This window comes from Rattus norvegicus, chromosome 1 (genome assembly GCF_021556685.1).
Source record: "Rattus norvegicus strain SHRSP/BbbUtx chromosome 1, alternate assembly SHRSP_T2T, whole genome shotgun sequence".
Classification (NCBI taxonomy): domain Eukaryota; kingdom Metazoa; phylum Chordata; class Mammalia; order Rodentia; family Muridae; genus Rattus; species Rattus norvegicus.
In genome coordinates, this window is record NC_141534.1 from 42704017 (window position 1) to 42711188 (window position 7172).

General features: G+C 44.1%; 1 long non-coding RNA gene across 1 annotated transcript; it reads left to right on the top strand.

Moving 5' to 3' along the window:
* Window positions 1-485: 485 nt before the first annotated feature.
* On the top strand, window positions 486-6254 carry LOC148006929 (uncharacterized). Its single transcript, XR_015645117.1, has 2 exons — window positions 486-617; window positions 4350-6254. It is a non-coding gene; the product is annotated as an uncharacterized LOC148006929 (long non-coding RNA).
* The last annotated feature ends 918 nt before the right edge of the window (window positions 6255-7172 follow it).

The window sequence follows — 7172 nt, forward strand, 5'->3', positions numbered from 1 at the left end:
GGAAATAGAGAGGGATGATAAAGGTGTCAGGGAAACAGAAGCAGAGAGTAGCTGGGAGAAGAAAGGGAGCCAGCTAGAGGGGGAGGTGTAGAGAGCGGCGCGGCGAAACAAAGATGGCGCCGACATCCAGCCTTGTCTGGATATAAACGACTTACTGCGCATGTGCAGGCTTGTCTCCTTGCTAGGGCTCCCTCTAGTGGTGAACAGCGGTACTGCACATGTGCGGTTTATTCACCAGGTGTTAGTTGACCGTTAATATGCTAATGAGGTGATTCATTCTCCGCCAATCCCTGGAGGACAAGTAGTGGGGTGATCCAAGCCCCACCAATCCCTGAGAGATAATTAGCATACTGTTGTCTATATAAGCCGAGCGATTTTGCTGCTCGGAGTCCCTGTTCAAGAGAGCTGTAACACTAAGAGAGCTGTAACACTAAGAAGAGCTGTAACACAGTAAAGGCTTGCTCGCAGAAGAATCCTGTTGCCGCGCGTCGTTCTTGCTGGCGGGACATTGGGCGCGCGACAAGTGGTGCCGAGACCCGGGAACCAACATCGCCGGTGCCAGGGGACCCTTCAGTGTGCTGAAGAGGATTCAGAACTGCGAGAAGGTAAATTAAAAGGTAAGCTTCGAGAGGCATGCCCCTTTTTGGAAGAGAGCATGTCAGAAACGGAGCAGAGTGAGAAATTAGGCTTCGAGAGGCATGCCCCTTTTTGGATTTAAGAGAGCATGTCAGAAACGGAGCAGAGGCAGAAACGGAGCAGAGTGAGAAATTAGGAGCTCAAATTAGGAGCTCGCAAAAAAGAAAAAGGTTACTAAAACAAAAGTGAAAGAGATACAAAAGGCAGAAGAAACGCTGCCAGAGGAAAAAATAGGTATACCCCGGAGGACGAAGTACAAGTCATCCGGAGAGGATACTTTGTATCCATTAAAAGAATTAGAAGCCTTAGAACTGGCTGGCAGTGACTCTGAGCAAGAGTTGTCAGAGTCCGAGGAGGAGGAATTAGAGGAAGAGGCAGCCATATATGAGGAAGAAAGATATGGGCCTCGGTGGACAGCCACTGTGAAGAAACCTAAAGTTATGGATCCTTTGTGGGCAAGGCTTGTAATTTTGTTTCTTTTTTTCTTTGTGTGGGATAGAGAAGCCACAGACGGCAAGCTTAAGCCCGGACCAAAACCTCTTTGGCAAATGGTCCCTGCCTGCTTAGAGGATAAACAATGTGAGGAAGCCGTTAGAGCCGTTAGGACAGATCAGAGGGTCCTTGCAGAGCAACAAAGTATGTCAGAGGGAGAAAAGGTCTCCAAAGAAAAAAAGAAAAGAAAAGGAGATAAAAGGAACAGAGAGAAGGCAGAGATAAAAAAAGAGGATAATCAGGACCAGGAAACAAATAAGATGTATTCTTTAAAAGCCTTGACCTTAGAAATGTCAGACAATCTAGAAAGCATCACTGACAGCTTAGAGAAAGTGAAACTAAAGGTAGAACCATCGGGTCCCGGGCCTCCCGCAGAGCAACAAGGGAAGCGCAGGACTCGACCTCAGTTCGACCACCAGACTCATATTGACCCCTGGAATAGGAACTCAGGTGGTGGATACAGATTTTAAAGGCCCCAGTAAGCAGAATTCAGAAGGATCACAGAAACTGAAAGCATGTGCAAAGATAAAGATTTGGGGTAGTGGTAGTGGACAAGGTAATAATGGTAAAATGTTTTTGTGTATGTGTTCTTTTAGAGTTATATTAAAATCTAGAGAAGCAAAGTTGATTCTCATAGATGCTTCTAGTCTTTGGACCCTGACTAGAGACAGTTTACACCGTGGACAAGAGAGAGAATGGGGTTGAGAAAAACATTCCTCCCGAACTCTCCACAGATGCTTTGGCAAAAGAAGGAAATGAGCTTAAACTTTTTGGAGCTCTCCTGGGAACAGAAGGAGGTGGGAGACGTCTTGCCTCCTTGCTGGCTCCTATTGGAGAAGTGCTTATTTCTGGTTCTGGGTTCTTTAGGTAGGATGTTTGGGTCCTTTTGGTGGAACACCATCTAGTTCTTTTCCTCTGTGTCTATTGTCTGTCCTTGGTGCACCAAGCTGTCCATGTATGTCAATTTATGTCTGGGTTTTGCTTCTCCTTGCTTGAATGTTTTGTGTTTCATGTTTAAAAGAAAAGGTTAAAATTTTAAATGCTGGTTGATTCACCCATTGATGTAGCTTTAACTCCTTTCAAGAAAGGAACAAATAAATAAAAAGTTTCAATTGGCTTTTGGAGCCTGCATCTGTAGCTAGAAGCCTAAGTCGGCTGGGCAAGCTCCCCAGGGGGCTGGCTAAATGTTTACACTAGCCGATCCTAAAGACACAAGGAGCTTCACAGCTTCTAAGGTAACGGAACTGATCGCTGTCTCTCTTAGAAAAATCTTTGACTGTGATTATTGGACTCAACAGGTGACAAGGTGTTTCTCTTAAAACTACAGCTAGAAAAAGTAAAAATGGTGATTGATTTAAATATTAAAGGTATGTGTAGCCACTTCATTTTTGTTTTCTGATTGGTTTTAAATGAATGAATATTCTCTACATGCCTTGGTTATGGACTATTGGCTTTTAAGTTATTGGATATGGTTTAAAAAAAAAATGTAACATTGGAGGAAAGTAGAAGATTAGAAAAGGCAATGCTAAGAAGGTACAAGGAAAAGGAAGATCTGCTTTTGTGTATACTAAGAACCTTTTGTCAGCATACAGGAGTGCTATGGCAACAAGGTCCACTTCTTTGGATTTATCCCCATACTTCTCCAAATAAGACCCTTGAATATTACACTTCTGCTGTTGCACAGCTTGCTGTGTTAGGCGTTAAATCTTGTATTCAGCATTTTGGTATTTTACCCAAGAAAATTATTATACCATATACAACAGCTCAAATAGAAACATTGTGTGCCTTGATAGATGATTGGGCCATATTACGCTGTAGTTTTGATGGAGAGTTTGACAATCATTATCCTAAGGATCCTTTGCTACAATTTTTTTTTTACTGAACATCCAGTGATCTTTCCTAAGATCACTGCCTCAGAGCCTTTGCCAGAGCCTTTGTTAGATATTTATACAGATGGCTCCAAAACAGGTGTAGGTGCCTATATGGTTGATTCTCAAGAACCAGTATTAATTCAATACAGTCCAGGTACCCCCTAAATTACAGAATATAAAATTGTATTGAAAGTTTTCAAAAGATTTCATGATTATTTTAATTTAATTTCTGATTCTGCTTATGTAGTTAATGCTGTGCACTCACTTGAAATTGCAGGGCCAATTTGGTCGAGTAGTACCGTATGTCAAATTCTTTTAGAATTACAAAATTTGATTTGGGCCAGAAAAAATAAAATTTTTATACAACATATTCGAGCCCATACTAATTTGCCTGGTCCCATGACCAGTAATAACACCCTGGTGGATGCTAGTACTCGTAGAGAGTTTATTTTTCATGCCACTCCGGTTGATCTCGCTAGAGGATTTCATCAAAAGTTTCATGTACCTGCTTTTACTCTTCAACAAAAATTTAAAAATCTCTAGAGCTGCAGCTTGTGATGTGGTGTTACGTTGCCAAAATTGTGTTCAATTTCACCACCCTCCTCATGTGGTATTAACCCTCGTGGTCTGATCCAGCTAAAACTTTGGCAGATGGATGTCACACACATATCTCAATTTGGAAATTTAAAATATGCTCATGTTTCTGTTGATACCTATTCTGGTATTATACATGCTACTCTGATGACTGGTGAAAAGGCTCGTAATGCCATTAGCCATTGCTAAAACTTTGGCAGATGGATGTCACACACATATCTCAATTTGGAAATTTAAAATATGCTCATGTTTCTGTTGATACCTATTCCGGTATTATACATGCTACTCTGATGACTGGTGAAAAGGCTCGTAATGCCATTAGCCATTGCTTAGAGGCATGGGCAGCCTGGGGAAAGCCTGATAGTCTCAAGACAGACAACAGGCCTGCCTACACTGCAAAGTCCTTTCAGGCATTTTGCCAGACAATGCAGGTCAAACATACTACAAGATTGCCATACAATCCCCAAGGTCAAGGAATTGTGGAAAGAGTACATCGTACCTTAAAAGAGCTTATACAAAAACAAAAAGGGGGAATTGCCAGCAGCTGAACACCAAAAGAACAACTTTCTTTAGCTCTTTTTACTCTAAATTTCTTAATTCTGGATGCGCATGGCCGTTCTGCCACGGATCGCCATGCTGCTACTACACCTATAACTAATGTAGAAGTAAATTGGAAGGATGTCTTAACTGATGAATGGCGTGGCCCAGATCCCGTGATTTCGAGATCTATGGGGAGCGATTTGTGTTTTTCCGCAGAATCAAGAAAATCCAATTTGGGTACCTGAGCGTTTGACTCGAAAATTGCCTTCTGCTCTTCCTGAAGATGAGACTACGAACCCTACTATTACTACTGGGAATGGTAATACAGGTTAATTCTCTCACCCTGTGGGCTATTGCCAGATCCTGGCCAGTACCCATGCCAGTTCATAGCAATTCTACTGTTTTGAGAATAAGACTGACAAGCATAATCTCTGGTCTTGGTTTCAATGGGTGCTGTCCAATGAGCAAGGGGCATATACATCCCTGACCTCCTTTGCTAGGTTGATGGGAGAGAACTTCGTGCTGTATAATGTTTCAGCTACCAGAAAAAGGTGATACCAGGTTGATCAATATTCAATATAATAACCTCTTGGTAAATAATACTGCCACTAGTACTTCAGTATGTGCTAGATCACCTTTTTTCTGATAAGCACTAATGTAAGCAGTGGTGCTTTAAATTGTAATAGCTCTGATGTAGTCTGCTATTTAGCTGAATGCTGGGATGGCACTAATGACACCGCAGTGATGGTTAAGATTCCCTCCTTTGTGCCAATCCCAGTGGAGGCAAACCCAGATAGCTTTCCTATTCTTAATTTGCTGAGAGCCAAAAGAGATTTTGGAATTACGGCAGCCATAATTTCAGCCATTGTGCTGTCTGCTGCTGCAGCTACCACAGCTACAATTACTATGACCAATCAAATACAGACGGCTGAGACTGTCAATCAGATTGTAGAAAGAACTGCAGAGGCACTAGAGATACAAGAAAGAATTTAATACCCATTTGGCATCTGGCCTTCTATTAGCCAGTCAAAGGATAGATTTAGTTCAAGAATAAATTGAAGCACTGTATCATATGACACAGCTGTCTTGTGTTTCCTCCCTTAGAGGTTTATGCATTATTCCTTTGTGAGCTAACTTTTCTCAGCATTTTCAACAGAGCAAAGAAATCTCGAATTATCTGAAAGGAAACTGGTCCATGAAAGCAGAGCAACTATCAAGACAATTGCTGATGCAGATTGCTGTCCTCAACAGCACTAGGCTGGACCCCATCACAGTTGAAGACTTTACCTCATGGGTTACCAATGCTTTCTCCCTTGTTAAGGAGTGGGCGGGCATGTTTGTCCTGGGGAGTTATTGTCCTCCTGGGATGCGGAGTAGGTCTCTGGCTTATTGGCTGTTTAAAAAGAGAACATGCCAGACACAAAGTGGTTGTTTACCAGGCTATGACCACCATTAAAAAGGGTGCTTCTCCCAACATATGGCTGGCCTCTTTGAAAGATCAAGAGTTCGCCCTAGATCATTTTTGTCACAGTCATGTGGAGTCATTGTATCCAGGGACGGGCAACTTTCCTCGAACTCGGACCAACCTAAGACACGGGGCCCGGTGGCGATAGGGTAACTCTATGACGGGTAAGGCCGAGTTTGGATGAGAACGACCTAAGACAGGAGCAATGACAAGATTGACGTGACACCCAGATCTAGACCAGTCATTTTATTAAACAAAAAAGGGGGAGATGTAGAGAGCGGCGCGGCGAAACAAAGATGGCGCCGACATCCAGCCTTGTCTGGATATAAACGACTTACTGCGCATGTGCAGGCTTGTCTCCTTGCTAGGGCTCCCTCTAGTGGTGAACAGCGGTACTGCACATGTGCGGTTTATTCACCAGGTGTTAGTTGACCGTTAATATGCTAATGAGGTGATTCATTCTCCGCCAATCCCTGGAGGACAAGTAGTGGGGTGATCCAAGCCCCACCAATCCCTGAGAGATAATTAGCATACTGTTGTCTATATAAGCCGAGCGATTTTGCTGCTCGGAGTCCCTGTTCAAGAGAGCTGTAACACTAAGAGAGCTGTAACACTAAGAAGAGCTGTAACACAGTAAAGGCTTGCTCGCAGAAGAATCCTGTTGCCGCGCGTCGTTCTTGCTGGCGGGACATTGGGCGCGCGACAGGGAGGGGCAACAGGGAGAGGGGGAGGGGAGGGCTAAGAACAGAGGAGAACATTATGTGTGGGACAGTGGACCATGCCAGAAACTTGGTAAGGTTGAGTAGGTTTGGGCCCCTGACTCCCAGGCACCCCTACCTGAGATGGTAGGCATCTCCCTGCTCCCTACTAGGTTCCTGGCCTGGAACGCATGACCACACTTCCCACATCGGTCACATAGCCCAGAACAGAGTTCTCCATGCTAATGAGGTGTCTAGATGGAGGTTTAGCCAATAAGCTTCCCTTCCCAGACATTCTTCCAGCAAAAGGTAATTAATCTCTGGTCCACCCTGAGGAGTTGGTATACACCCATTTTCCACGATGAACAACCAATAAATGGTTTGGAACCAAGGATGGTCTCTTTCATCTGTGGAGAGATGGAAAGCCTTCGACTACTGAACCACACTACCTAAGCCTTCTGCAGAAGGTCCCCCTCCATTCCCAGACAACCTCCACCAAGCTAAGGACAACTGCTAATGAGCTAAGCAGGAGTTTCCACTTCCCAGGGCTCATTGTTGTCTTCAGCCCAAGGGTTCCCAACTCTGCTCCCAACTCTTCTCCATCAAGCAGCACCAGGAGTTTGGCAGCCTCATATCACGGACTCTTCAACCCTGGCTTACGCCCCCTACATCTTAGACTTTGTTTTGCCATCCCCTGAGTGGTGTCTTGGAGCTTCCCTAAAGCCCAGCACAGGGTCAAGCAGTCAAGCACTCTGTTTTGCCTGCCCAGCTGCGTTCCCACCACCCCAGGGGCAGGGCAAACACTGACCCCCACATACGTAGGAAGATTCTATGATGGAAGCTTCTGCCTTGTAACTAATTTAAATTTTTGTTTGT